This window comes from Bubalus kerabau, chromosome 2, assembly GCF_029407905.1.
Source record: "Bubalus kerabau isolate K-KA32 ecotype Philippines breed swamp buffalo chromosome 2, PCC_UOA_SB_1v2, whole genome shotgun sequence".
NCBI lineage: Eukaryota > Metazoa > Chordata > Mammalia > Artiodactyla > Bovidae > Bubalus > Bubalus kerabau.
In genome coordinates this window covers 103,500,500-103,515,359 of record NC_073625.1, presented here as the reverse complement: position 1 = coordinate 103,515,359, position 14,860 = coordinate 103,500,500, and positions in this window count along the sequence as shown.

Below are 14,860 nucleotides of genomic sequence, written 5' to 3'. Positions count from 1 at the left end.
CAGGTGGCAAATAAGCACCTTTATAAACAATGAGCTACCACTGTACCTCTATTAGAATGGCCAGAAACCATACACAAACAACACAAATGCTGTCAAAGACACAGAACAACAAGGGCTGTCATTCATTTCTGGTGGGAATGTAAAATGCTACAGCCTCTTTGATTTCCTAAAGGAAATCAGTCCTGAAAATTCATTGGAAGGATGGATGCTGAAGCTGAAGCTCCAATGCTTTGGCCACCTGGTGCAAAGAACTGACTCATTAGAAAAGACCCTGATGCTGGGAAAGATTGAAGGCAGGAGGAGAAGGGACAACAGAAGATGAGACGGTTGGGTAGCATCACCGGCTCAGTGGACATGAATTTGGGCAAACTCTGGGAGTTGGTGATGGACAGGGAAGCCTGGCTTGCTGCAGTCCATGGGGTCGCAGAGTCAGACACGACTGAGCAACTGAACTGACTGACAGCCACTTTGAAAGACAGTTTGAAAGTTCCTTACAAAATTAAACATTCTGTTAACCATACGATCCAGCAGTGGCACTCATTCATGTTTACCCCAAGGAGCTGAAAACTTAAGTCCACACAGAAACTTGCACAAGGATGTTTATAGAAGCTCTATTTATAATTGACAAAACTTAGAAGCAACCGTGACGTCTTTGGTGAACGGAAAAACAAACTGAGGTCCATCTAGATGATAGAATATCATGCAATGCTAGAAAGAAATGAGCTGCTGCTGCTGCTGAGTTGCTTCAGTCATGTCCGACTCTGTGCAACCCCATAGACGGCAGCCCACCAGGCTCCCCCAACCCTGGGATTCTCCAGGCAAGAACCCTGGAGTGGGTTGCCATTTCCTTCTCCAATGCATGAAAGTGAAAAGTGAAAGTGAAGTCGATCAGTTGTGTCCGACTCTTAGCGGCCCCACGGACTGCAGCCCACCAGGCTCCTCCTTCCATGGGATTTTCCAGGCAAGAGTACTGGAGTGGGGTGCCAAAGAAATGAGCTATCAAGATACAAAAAGACACAGAAGACACTTAAATGTATGTTACTAAGTAAAAGAAGTCAATATGAAAAAGCAACACATTGTATGGTTTAAACTATATGACATTCTGGAAAAAGTAAATGTATGAAGAGACTAAAGGACCAGTGATTGCCAGGGGTTGAGGGGAAACAGGGATGAAATGGTTGAGTACATAGGATTTTTTGGGTGTGAAACTATTCTATATGATGTATACTATATATAGTGTATGCAGGGCATTATACATCTATTGAAACCCATGGAAGGTACAGCACCAGTGAAGCCTAACGTGTAGTATGGACTTAGGGTGATAACGATGTTTCATTGTAGATTCTTCAACTGTAACAGATGTACCACTCTAGTGCAGAATGTTGATAGTTAGGGAGGCTGTATCTGGGGAGCAGGCAAAAATGGGAAACCTCATATCTTCTGCTCAATTTTACTGTGAACCTAAAACCAAAGTCTGTTTTTTAAAAAACAACAACACTAAAATGTAAAATCTAGAGACATGGGGTTCATCCCTGGGTCAGGAAGATCCCCTGGAGAAGGAAATGGCAACCCACTCCAGTATTCTTGCCTGGGAAATCCCATGGACAGAGGAGCCTGGCAGGCTATAGTCCATGGGGTCGCAAAGAATTGGACATGACTGAGCAACTAACACTTTTTCACGGGACACTAGTATGAAGGAAAAAAAAAAAAGACTGTGTACACAGAGTCCGTCTGTGCCTTTAAAAAGATTTGCTTTATGAGTTTTCCAGAAAGCTGCCTGTTCCTCTTTTGAGTCCCTAAGGACGATCATAGGGACTTTCTTGTGCAAAAGGTGGAAAAAAATACAAAGGGTCTTCTCTGTCCCTTGGATGAACTAAAGCAGAAAATGCTGAAGAGGCCATTGAAACAGTGTTTCCCATTTCCTGCTTTCCACTTAGGCATCCACTCATATTCTCTGAGTGACTCGTATACAAAGATACTGTTCTGGACACTGGAAATATAGGAGTGGACAAAACAGAAAGTTCACACTTGATGTATAGGAAACAGCAAATACAGACAAAAACCCTAATCTGTAAACCAACAGATGCCTGCCAGCAGCCAAGCTCCATGTGGTTCAACCCTGGTGACTGAGAAGTAACTGTGGAAGGGGTGGCAGGGGGAGGATGTGGGGCTTCCTGGGAGGGCCAGCAGCAGAATAGACCTCTGCCTGGTTTACATTTTATTCCATCTGAACATGTTTCTCCTGATTTGCTTCCTCCCATTCATGCTCTGACCCTGACCTCAGTGCAGATGGACATTCTCGCCTGTAAGGGGAAGAGGTCTGACTTGGTAGTGCCGCCTGCCAGGAAAGTCTACTAGGTTTAAAAGAGTGGGAAGGGGAAGGAGGGACAATTGAGCTCTATTTACTGAGTCACAGAACTGGCACCAGGCTCTGCTGAAAGAAGTACAAATCACATCCTTGTTTTCCAAAAAGGCGCTGCCCATCAAAACCCCATCAGGGAAAAGAGTCTGGAAGAAGCCAGCCAGATTCATTTTTACCATAGCAAGTATGTGTATGTGCTTTGAAAATGGGAAGCATATTGAAGAGGGTTTTTATTTTTTTCTTCTTAGCTGCCTCTTGCATAGTTTTTCCAATTAAGGGATTTTGGCATCTACCTTCTTGGGGATCCCTAATTCATTCTCTCTGCTCCATTGAGAGTGAAGTTCCATGGTCCTCTGTAGACTGTTTCTCTCTCTAGCTCAACCTCTTTCTGTCCTGGCTTTCTCTCAGCCTCACTTTCATCAAAAAGATTTTTTTTTATAAGATCCATCTCAGACTGACAACAGTTGACTTCTTTTTTTGATCTCATAGAGGCTTTTGTGGACAGGAAACAGTACAGTAGCCTGTGTTATCACTGATGTTCTATCTACTACAGTTATAAACTGAAAACCTTGTTCTTCTTAAACGATTAAACACAATTGCAAAAATCTAGTAAATTAAGAATTTTAGATTGGAGTTAAGCACAGTATGTACTTTATTGTTAGATTAGCTTATACATTTCATGAACAAACAGTGCATAATCTTTCAGACACAACATACAAATTTATTATTTTATTTAAACATAAAATTCAACAAATGGATGTATAAAGCCATTAATTTGAATGTTTCTATATATTTGAACACATTTTATAGACCTGGTTACTTACATTCCTATAAATATTTCCATCTATATTCACATTTCATATAGTGGATTTCCTTGTGAGCAGCTGAGAAAGCAGATATGCAAACCCCATAAACAAAACCTTCCTAAACAGATACACAACTATAGTAAACCTAATTATAACAAAAACTTATGCAGATGATCCTTGAATAACACAGGCTTGCCCTTCATGAGTCTATTTATATGTGGATTTTTTTCAGTAAATACACACTGTAATACTACATGGCTGGTTGAACCATGGATACAGAACTGAAGATAAAGCGAGGTGGGGGAGGGGGTCAGTTCCCCTAATCTCCTTGTTGTTCGGTGGCCAACTATATATTTACATATGATTCTCATAAGCATTTCAAAATCTTAAAGCCTAATTTAGTAAACTTCTAATTTAGTAAATCACATTATCTCAGGTATTGAAAATTGACTATAAATATAAATGGGTAAAATACTTTAAGTGTCTCAGTAAAAATCATTTGTCTACTATGTTCAGTTTCTCAGTCGTGTCCAACTGTTTGAGACCCCATGGACTACAGCACGCTAGGCTTCCCTGTCCATCACCAACTCCCAGACCTTGTTCAAACTCATGTCCATTAAGTTGGTGATGCCATCCAAACATCTCATCCTCTGTCATCTCCTTCTCCTCCCGCCTTCAATCTTTCCTAGCATCAGGGTCTTTTCTAATGAGTCAGTTCTTTGCACCAGGTGGCCAAAGTATTGGAGCTTCAGCTTCAGCATCAGTCCTTCCAATGAATATTCAGGATTGATTTCCTTTACGATTGACTGGTTGGATCTCCTTGAACTCCTTGGACTCTCTACTCTTGAGAGTCCCTTCTCTCTTCTTCAACACCACAGTTCAAATGCATAGTCTATTATGTTAGTTTCCTATACACATCTTTAATATAAGTACATGCAAAACAGTAAAATGATTTTTTAAACTTGATATATTTGCATTAAAATAAAAATTTGCAGAAACAATGTCATATTTAGTTTTTCAGCATCCATGTGTTTATTTCTTGGTACAGTCCTAGGCTTGCAAATCATTTATTTAAGTACAACAGAATCATGATTCGAGGCCCATCATAGTAGCTGAAATTATTTACTCAGAGTCCTTGATCAAACATTCTATACCATAGCTCAATTGATAAAGAATCTGCCTGCAACGCTGGAGACAGGTTTGATTCCTGGGTTGGAAAGACCTCCTGGAGAAGGAAATGGCAGTATTCTTGCCTAAAAAATCCCCATGGACTGAGGAGCCTGGCAGGCTACAGTCCATGGGGTTGCAAGAGTCAGACATGACTTAGCAACTAAACCACCACCACTATGGGTTTGGGGTTATTGGTCATTGGTCAAGGAATTAAAACTTGGAAGGTATAAACCAATACAAGTCCAGTTCAGTTCAGTTCAGTTCAGTCACTCAGTCATACCAAAAAAGATTCAATTCAGGTATACAGGGTAAGACTCTTTTCATGGCTTCTGCTATGTCAGTGGAAAATCCACTGCATCAATTTCATGTATTTTGTAAGTCCTAGTCCTCTTTTCAGTATCACCCTTACCCAGATTTTATGTTTACTTACAACATTTTATCACGTGATTTAAAGAAATGAATACTGTAACACCTATCCAAATTTCAATCTCTCTGCTTCCTGATGGGAATAAATACAGTTGTGCAATATTGTATATTTTATTGCTTTAGCAACCACTATTATTTAAGTTGGGCAAGGCAAGAAATGAGGACATAAATGGAGTAAAGTTCAATGAAACTATGCATATTGGCTCCCTATAACTACTGTAACAAAGTACCACAAAGTGAATTGCTTATTCTCTCAAGTTCTGGAGGTTAGCAATCCAAATTTCAGTCAGCAAGGCCATACTTTCTCTGACATCTGTAAGGAATAATCTTTGATGCCTCTTCTCCTCTAGCTTCTGGTGGTTTGCTAGCGATCTTTGGCATTCCATGACTTGCAGATGGATCACTCTAATCCTTTGTCTTCACATGAGGTTCTCCCTCTGTCTCTGTCTCTTCTTGGTGTTTTTTTTTATAAGGACACTAGTCATATTAAATTAGAGGTACACCCAACTTCAGCATGACCCTGTCTTAACTAGTTGTATCTTCAATGACCCTATGCCCAAAGAAATTCACTTTCTGAAGGACCAGGGGTTAGGACTTTAACATACAAATTTTTCTTTGGAGGACACAGTTCTTTATATAACACCATGGTAGAACCAGTGGCTTGTAGATACTGGTCATGTGAGGCAGAGTCTCTCAATCCTGGCACTGTTGACAATTGAACTGGATAATCCTTTGCTGTGGAGGGCTGTCTTGTGCATTATATGATGTTTAGCAGAAAACCTCTACCTGCTAGATGCTGGTAACACTCTCCTAGCTGTGAGAACCATAAATGTTTCCAGACATTTCCAATGTCTCCTGGGGGTTGGAGGGTAGAGATCAAGTTGCCTCCATTGAAAACCACAGATAAAGGATAATTAATGTTGGACTACTTGAGAGGAAAAAGAAAAAACAGGAACAATAAGAGGCTGTCTTATGGCAGTGGGAAGTGTAAAATGGGAAAAGGAAGTCATGAAGCATAGCAGTTTTGTGATAACAGAGATTAGGATGTGATCATAGGAGTGTGTGCCTTAAGTAGGAATGAGAACTAGGTTAGTAGAGGGAAAGAGGCCAGGGAATGAAAGAATCATCTATACACATATTGATATAATCAATAATTATGACAGAAGTAGTTTTGGAGACCAATGACTGAAACTAAAATCTTTAAGGAATGAAGGGTAGTTACTTGATAAAGGTAATGATTATATACAAAAGAGGAGAGGTTCATAAATTATCTGATGATTTGAGACTTAATGAAGGGGTTTTTAATGGAGCCAAAAAGGAAAGCGACTTGGAAGTGGCAACAAGGAACACAAATGATACCTCCCCACATCACAGCCCAGTCCAGGGATACAAGGAAAGCAAAACCAAAGCACAGGGCTTCAAGGAAATGCTGTTCTCAAAAGGGCACCAGGTTCAATAAGTGCAGAAGATAAAAAGAAACTTTTAGAAAAAAAGGTTGAGGATGTAGGGGAGTTTGCTGGTTATTAGTCATATGTTCCAGGGAATAGAGTTGAAGGCTTTCAGGAGTTGGTGATTGGTAGGAGGCATGGCCAGGAATGGGAATTCACAGAACCAGAATTTAAAGGTTAGATACAGGAGGATGTGCTGGAAAGTTAAGAGAAAATATCAAGAGCACATAGCATTATAGATGATAATAGAAGAGAAATTTTAAAGAAAAGAGAATCTAATGTGAGATACTGTAAGAAGAGGTGAAAGATATTCATTGAACTTGATGATATGAGGGTCACCAGAGTCCTTCCAGAAAGGAAAAATTTGCTGACAATTTTAGAGGATGGTGGAGTTATCTCACCATCTACCCATGAAGCCCATGTTAAAACTTCTACTATTGCAGAAACCAGTAATTGAGAAACCAAGCACCACACTCGGAGTGTTGGAGAACTCAGGATTATTACACCAGCAGGCCCAGAGGAGTTAATACTCTAAACTCTGAGCCCCGAACAAAGGAGTTACAGAGTTTTTATACACAGACAGGCATGATTAAGTGGGTTTGCAGGTTTGCAGGGGCTGGGCGATTGCAAAGAGGCAGGACAAGGGTGAGTGAGATAAGCTCCAGTTCCTAGCATTGTGAGTCCCCACTTTCTGAGACTTACGTGATCCAGACTTTGCAAGGAGCAAGATGAGTTACAGAGGCAGGAGCAGGAGGTTATGTAAAATTTTAACTTTTCCTCTTCACTATGTGGCTTCCAAAAAGTCATCTAATCAGTAATCTACGTGGGCTCAAATTATTTCCTCAAAAATAAGGAAAATTTTTTAGTGACTTTAAGGCTAACTGCAGGGCTTCCCAGGGGGCTCAGTGGTAAAGAAACAACTTGCAAGAGGTATGGGTTTGATCCCTGGGTCAGGAAGTTCCCCTGGAGAAGGAAATGGCAACCCACTCTAATATTCTTGCCTGGAGAATTCCATGGACAGAGGAGACTGGCAGGGCTATACCGTCCATGAGGTTGCAAAAGGGTTGGACCTGACTTAGTGGCTAAACAACAAGGCTAATTGCAATTATATGAGTTTTGTGTCCTCAGGTAGGCTCGTGGCCCAAAATAAGAGGTCATCAGAAAATAAAGAAGAAAGCCTGTAAGAAAGTCTGTTCCTCTACAAGTGTAGAAAGCATCAGATGAATCAGCTTTAGGGAGATGATTGCATAGTTATGATGTCTGCCAGATATCCCCAATCTATTTTCCAAGCATGATCAACATTGACTTCCTCTGGCCATAGAAACTAATCTTCCTGTTTGGAAACAGAGATAATGGACAATGATCTGAATAAAAGCTGGGTATTCCTGAGAAGTGATTCCAGAAAACTGTAGTGAGAAATATGTAAATCTGAGTCCCAGTTCCATTCAGTGGACTCTCTTCCTCCGGACCCTTCACCTGCTGAACCATTATTTGAATTGCCAGAGGCTAAGAATTTTATAACCCTGGCCTTGATACTCTTGAGCAATTCCAACACTTACGAAGTTCATTCTTTTACTTTCTCCAAGTTGGTTCTAGCTCTCTTCTTGGGATTTTTGTATTCTTTTCCTGGAGCTGCTATCACAAATTACCATGAATTCTGTAGCTTAAAACAACATAAATTGATTCTCTTGCAGTTCTGGAGGCTAAAAGCCCCAAAGCAAGTTTGCCCACCGGGCTACACTCCCTCCAAAGCATTTGTGGGCTATATGTTATTTATCTATTCTAGCTTTTGGTGGTTCCAGGCATTCCTGGGCTTATCATCACATTACTCTGGTCTCTGCTTCCATGGTCACACTGCCTTCTCTTCCCTTCTATATGTATGTCTTGTGAAGGTACTTTTCATTAGATTTAGGGCATGCTGAGATAATCCAGGATGATCTCATCTCAAGATCCTTATCTGAAATCACACTGGCACAGACTTATTTTCCAAATAATATCACATTCTTAGGTTCTAGGGACATGATGTGAACCTCATTATCTTACAGAAGAGTGAAGTGGACTCTTTCAGAACACCAAAGGCTGGATTTATGTAGTAATTCCTGGAGAATTTCTCCAAGTTTTGATCAAAGTGAAGTGAAGTGAAGTGAACTCGCTCAGTCATGTCCAACACTTTGTGACCCCATGGACCGTAGCCTACCAGGCTTCTCCATCCATGGGATTTTCGAGGCAAGAGTACTGGAGTGGGTTGCCATTGCCTTCTCCATTACATCAAAAATTTATATCACATCCTGCTTTTTTTTTTTTCATGTAGTTATGTCTAGTTTTGCCAGTTTCTAATTGGAAAAATTACTTAGTCTTCCCAAACCTCCAGGATTTTTGTTGTAGTTGTTATTGTTGTTTTTGTGGTGGTTGTTGTCAAATAGAATAATGATACCCTTTCATAAGGTCATTGTGAATATTAAATGACATAATGTATGAACATTAATCAGCACTATGCCTGGCAAAATATCACACAACTCAATGTTAAGTATTATTATTATTCTTTTATAGTACTTTGAAGTTTTTAATGTGTAACCAGTGATTCTTCTGATTTAATACTATAATCCCACAGTTGGGTAGGTATTATGTCAGGAGACCTAGTCTTAGCAAGATACTACCACAACATTAGTTTAAATATTGATTTTTACTTGTCCCTTCTCTTCTCCAAAGTGACTTGAAGAAGTTTCAAAATATATATACTTAAAAAGTGAATTGGGAAAATCAACCAAGTGAAAGGTAAGTATTCATATCAACCATGATGATAAATTCAAATCCCATCATTTGAGTGTCATCGTTGGCTCTTATAGGAATTCTACAGTGGCTCTGGCTCTGAAGGATGGCAAAATAATGGGTTAATTATTTTTTATGTCTCTTCTTCCCCCGTTTTTACTCTTCTGTACTTTATAATTTTCTATAATTAATATGTCTTTATTATTTTTATAAACAGAAAGAAGTTCTTAATTGAACTTCTTGATAGTCAAGGAAAGAGGGCACATATATAGTAAAATCAGAAAGGAGGGAGTGTGTAATTTACTTTGGGAAAATCAGTTTTTCTAGTATTGTACTTTTAACTCAGCATCATTTCTCAGCAAATACATTGACAATGCCCGCAGATGCTTCTTGCGGCATTGATCAAAAAAAACAGAAGGCGTACATGATTCTGTAATGGACTAAGATTATGCAGTCCCTAGACAATCACTCCTAAAGATCACTGTGAAGAGAGCCCAAGAGTAAGTGAGAAAAGTGGGTCTGGTTCATTGGTACTGAGTCTGAAAATGTGCCCAGGGCTGGCTATAACAGTTTGGAGTATCTGGGGATGATAAGTATGTGTTTAAAATTTTGCAATAATATTGTGTGTAGTATAACTCCAGAGATGATGAAGTACCTGGTCTAGATGGGTGGCCTTTAGCCTGTAGCCACTTTAAAAGCTGGAACATTATAGTCATTGAGGGAAGCTCTAGTCATTGGAAGATTAAAAGCAGACCACTTGAGATTATATTTCCATTGATAAAGATCTAGAGTAATTCAGTGTTGTTGATTGAGGAAGATTTTATTTGGAAAATAGATGAGAATTCAGCAGAGATGAATAAACTATGAAAATACAGGTGATGATATTATTCTTGTTCAGAGGAAAGTATTCCCTCAAGTAGCCCATTAGTAGCAAAGTTGGAATCCAATTCTTTTTAAAATTTGATTTATGAGTTTTGCAAACATATACAAAAGTAGAGAGAAGAGTATGAATACTCTCAATTTCAACAGTTTATCTACATATGGCCAATCTTATTCCCTATAATCCATATCCAAGATATCATTACATATGTAATGATGTGGAATCAAAATATAAAATTGAATTATAATAAGTACATTTATAAATTTTATTTCCAATTCATGACATCATGAATTTTCGTAAGTTATTTTAAATACACACAGGAAGGTTTATTTTGTCTATCTTTAAGTTTTAAATTTCTCCAGGAAAAGAATTTTTCCCATGCTTTCCTCGGCAACTATGTCTCAGGACCTGGGACAGCTGGGTGGTTGAAACAGCTCTTAGTAAATGCTACCCACTGAAAGATACATGGTGCTGTTCTGATCACCAAAAATATAACTAGCAGAATATGGATCAAATAGCAAAGATAAATGCAGCATTTGTAACAGCTCTATGGTCAGAAAACTATACATACTGTATGGGTACAAAAGCCAATTATCACAACTGCATCTAATGATATCATCACCTTTATTCCATCTCTTTGTTCAAGAAACCAAGTCAAACACAAATCCCAAACTTGTGAAATCACTTGTTTTCTTTCTCTTCATCTTTTTACCATTTTTGTAATGTTCTCTCTTAATATGTTTTGCTTTTGAAAATTGATGACTGGAAATTCATTCAAGTCTGACTTTATGAGTGTTAGTTTTACATGTGATTCTTGGGGCCTTTTTAATTTTTATTTTAAACCTGATATATCTCAAAAATTGCCCCTCCTTAACCAAGAATTTGCATGTTTGCCCTCCCTGTCTCTTTGTCTATCTCTCTCTTATCAACATTCACCTCCAAAATTACCTTAGCTGAAAATAATCAAAATTCCTCTAGTCAGGGGAAAAAATTTTCCAGAATTTAAGCATCAGGTCAAAACTACATATTATCTATCAAACCAGATGTTTACCTATTCACTGCCAAAGAAGCTGGAGGAACATCAAACCCCAGTAATGGGAATAGCTTTGAATCTCATGCAGAGGGAGGCGATGCAGGAAAGTTTGGGTTTCCAGTAAGCTCTGCGAGCCAGCAAATATCTTTAAACTTAGGAAATGGTTTTTCTTGGCTAAGCAGATCGCCTCAGGCTGTGTAAGAACCTTTTGTCTGTAATTACAGAAGGAGTTCCAGCTCCAGGTTCTTTCAGGTGTCCCAGTAAAGGAGTGAAACTTAGTGATTTTAGTGAATCAGGTGGAATTCTGAGGCCTGTTTCCTTATCTCTAAAAGCTCTTTTAATTCTGCCTTTCCATGATTGTCACACAGTTTCTTGCAAGGCCTTTTGGCATGCATCAGGAAATGTCAGCTTACCCAGGGCATGTCAGTCGGTTCTTGAGGTCTCAGGAATGGTTGCTGACCTTTGTTTACACAAGATGGCGGCTACTTGTGACGCTTTGGGGATAGGAGCCTGTCAAATCAAACACAGCTTGGTAGGCCTGGAGTTCCCTTGAGGAATACATTCTCTCTTTCCAAGGGATTTGTAGATTAAAGTTAGCTCTAAGACAAAGTAGAGAAAAGCATCTCCTTCTCCCAAGTGGTTCCAACCAAGCTTGGGCAGCTGCAAAACTAGCTGTGTCTCTTGGCAACTCACTGGGACAAGGGAAAAGGGAGATAAAATTCTAAGCCATCTTTGAGCTGTATGCTGTATTTCATGAACACTGGCCTGGGCCAGTACTACCCACCCCTAACGATATCAATGGGTTTCCACCCAACTGGTCACTGTTTCTGAAATTTTAGTGCTTCCTGACGTTTCTTAACTAGAAACCACATGGTTTATTCATCAATATACTACTTAAAAGCACTTAATTAAAGCCATTGATATTTACAATAGTGTCAATATTTACAATATTACAATAAGAAGGGAAACCAAGATGAATACACGTTTAGGGGATTATTACATACAATGCTAAATAGCAACAGCAGATCCAGAATCACATGGTATCTGAAGTGCATCATGAGGGCAGCTAGGCTTCACTGACTTTTGCCCTTGAATTACAAAGTGAAAGCTACTTTCAGGAAAACACAACTCGCTTTTTGAGTTCCAATTCTTTGATTTGAGCACTCCCCTCTCTAGGCTCACATGATTTAGGTGAAAAGCATCTAAATATCTGTTGAATTCTCTGGAACCTTTCAAATCCTAGAAAGGTCTTTCCATTATGGCATAATATCAAATCTGGTAAAGCAACATAATTCTATTGAGAGCTTTCAGGCGTATCAATTTTCGCATTCTTTTTAAGTGTTGGAGGGCTCTCTGCCATCTCTGATGGCAGATGGTGGCTGCTAATACTCTGGAACAAAGTGGCAAAACTGTATTCAGAAGGCTGATACCCAGTAGAAAAGATTTTAACTTTTGTGGATTTTTATTCTTTTGGGTTTTGTTTTAATAGAGTGCCAACATGATCAAGGGCTACAAGGGCTTTCTCCCTGGCTTACAGAAAACCATCTTCTTACTGACCAGATTCACTTTGCCTGAACCACAACAAGTCAAAATGCTAAGATACTGACTTTTGTGTGTTCTGTTCTTTTGGTCATATCCTCAGCACAAAGAAAGGCCATGTCATCCTGGATTAGGATCCCTGCTTATTTTGAAACAAAGCCCAATAGGTTTTCTCTCTGTTCAGCCAGCTTCTACTGCCAGCACTCCTATTTCCACCTCACCCCCGCATCCACTTCCAGACAAGGGTGGAGCCGACTGTGAGAAAGAACTAGGAGCAACTGGGGATATGAGACCTGTGGTGTTTCAGTGTGAATTTTGAGGTCCCAGAGCAGACATGCTTCAGCAGTAAGCTTGCACATGTTGAGAGCTATACTCCTTCTCACTTGAGCCTTTACAGATACTCAGTAAGACAAACTTGGTGCACTCCCAATTTATAGTTGAGGACATGTAAATTCAGAGATATTAAGTGACTGGTCAAAGATCACACATTACTGAATATCAGGGATGAAATCTAAACACCATTCTTTTGGTTCTAAATCCATTATACTTGTCTCTATGCTTCATGACCATCAATTTCTAAAAGTCCTCTTCTATTCTCTAGTTCAGTCATATTCTCTCATAGGGCAGGAAGGATGCTCCAGTGCAAAGTTGTTTAAACTACTCCTCCCTCCCTCCCCTAATGTATTGTCACAAAATTGATTTGCTCAAGAAATATTCCTTAGCTGATTATACTAAGTGCTAGGGAAAAGCAAGCCAACAGATTAAAACCTCTGCCCTCATGAAGCTTATGATCTATTGGAAGGTGACAGATAATAAACAAAATAAATGAGTAAAGCAGATAGCATGCTAGATAGTGATGGATGCAAGGGAGAAAAATGAAGCAGAAGAGGGAGAGAGAAAGGGTTTGTTGGGGAAGAGGCTTATGTGGCCACCTTCAGGAAGAACATTCTAGGCAGAGAGGAGAGTTAAGTGCCAAGGTTTTCTGGTGGAAATCTGTCTAAATATTGGTGAAATAGCAAGAAAAGGGTAGTGTGGCTGGCAGAGTATAAACAAGAGAAAGAGCAGTAGAAGGTGATTTTAGAGTATCAGGGAGCCCAGTCATGGAGGGCCATAAAGCCCATGTAAAGACTTTGGCTTCTTCTCTAAATAAGATGGGAAGCACTTGGAGATTTTGTGCAGAAGAATAACAAGATCTGTCTTGACCTATATTTTAAGACAGATATGAGAATAGTCTAAAAGGGGAAGAAAGCAGAAGCAGGGAGATTAGTAAAGCTATGTCAATATATATATATACTACCATGTGTAAAATAGCTAGCTAGTGGGAAGCTGTTGTATAGCACAGGGAACCAGCTCGGTGCTCTAGGATGACTGAGAGGGGTGGGATGTGGGGGGAGAGGGGTTGGGAAGGAGGCTTGAGAGGGAGGGGATATATGTATACTTATGGCTGAGTCACATTGTGGTACAACAGAAACCAACACAACAAAGCAGTTATCCTCCAATTAAAATAAATTTTTATTTTTTAAAAAATAAATTAAAAAAAAGGAAAAAAAAGCTATTAATATGTCAACAGTCTATGAGAACGAGAATGACACTTTGGGCCAGGTGGTAAGATTAGAGGCAAGCGTTAGATTCTAAGTATACTGAAAGAGCAAATAGGAATATACTGACAAATAGGATATCGGATGAACGCAAGTATAAGTGGAGGGAAGAGAGAGGGCACACTGGGCAGGAAGTCTGAGATTCTGAGTTGGAGCTTTAGTCCCATCTTATGTCCATAGGGTCACAAAGAATTGGACATGATTTAGTGACTGGACAGCAATAACATGTCTTCAGTGTTACCCAAAGAAAGTCACTGAAAAACTTAGGGCCTCATTTTTCACACTTATAAAAATGGGCTTGAAAACCTTCTCCACCTCACAAGGTTCAAATGTATATGATGTCTATGCAAGAGCTGGCTTGCTTACAACTGAATCACAGCGCTGTGTGACCTTATCCAAATTCATTAGCCTAAGTGACTGTGGTGAGGAGACTGAAGTCAAATCTGGAGCATTTTGAGAGCAAATGAAAAAAAAAAAATTACAGTTGTCAGGAATTACTTTAGGAAACTTTATTTTTAGAAAGCTAAATCTCTTTCTCGATGAGCTAAATAACCATAGAAGAAAGCTGGTTAACAAGAAAACTCTTTTAACCAAAGCCTCATAGTCCCTGGCCATCATGTGGTTTTTGTATTTTTTGTATTCTTTGAACTTGTATTCGTGAAATGTTACCTAGTTGGTAGTTAAAAAGTTCCAACCCCTCCCCCCACATTCTCATCTTGAAGTTTAGTTCTATTTAAGCACAGAAAACTTCTTTTACTTTCCCTTATCTCTGAGCTCATTTACCATCACCCTGGAAAGTTTATAAATTTTTACTGCCAAGAAAATTTTT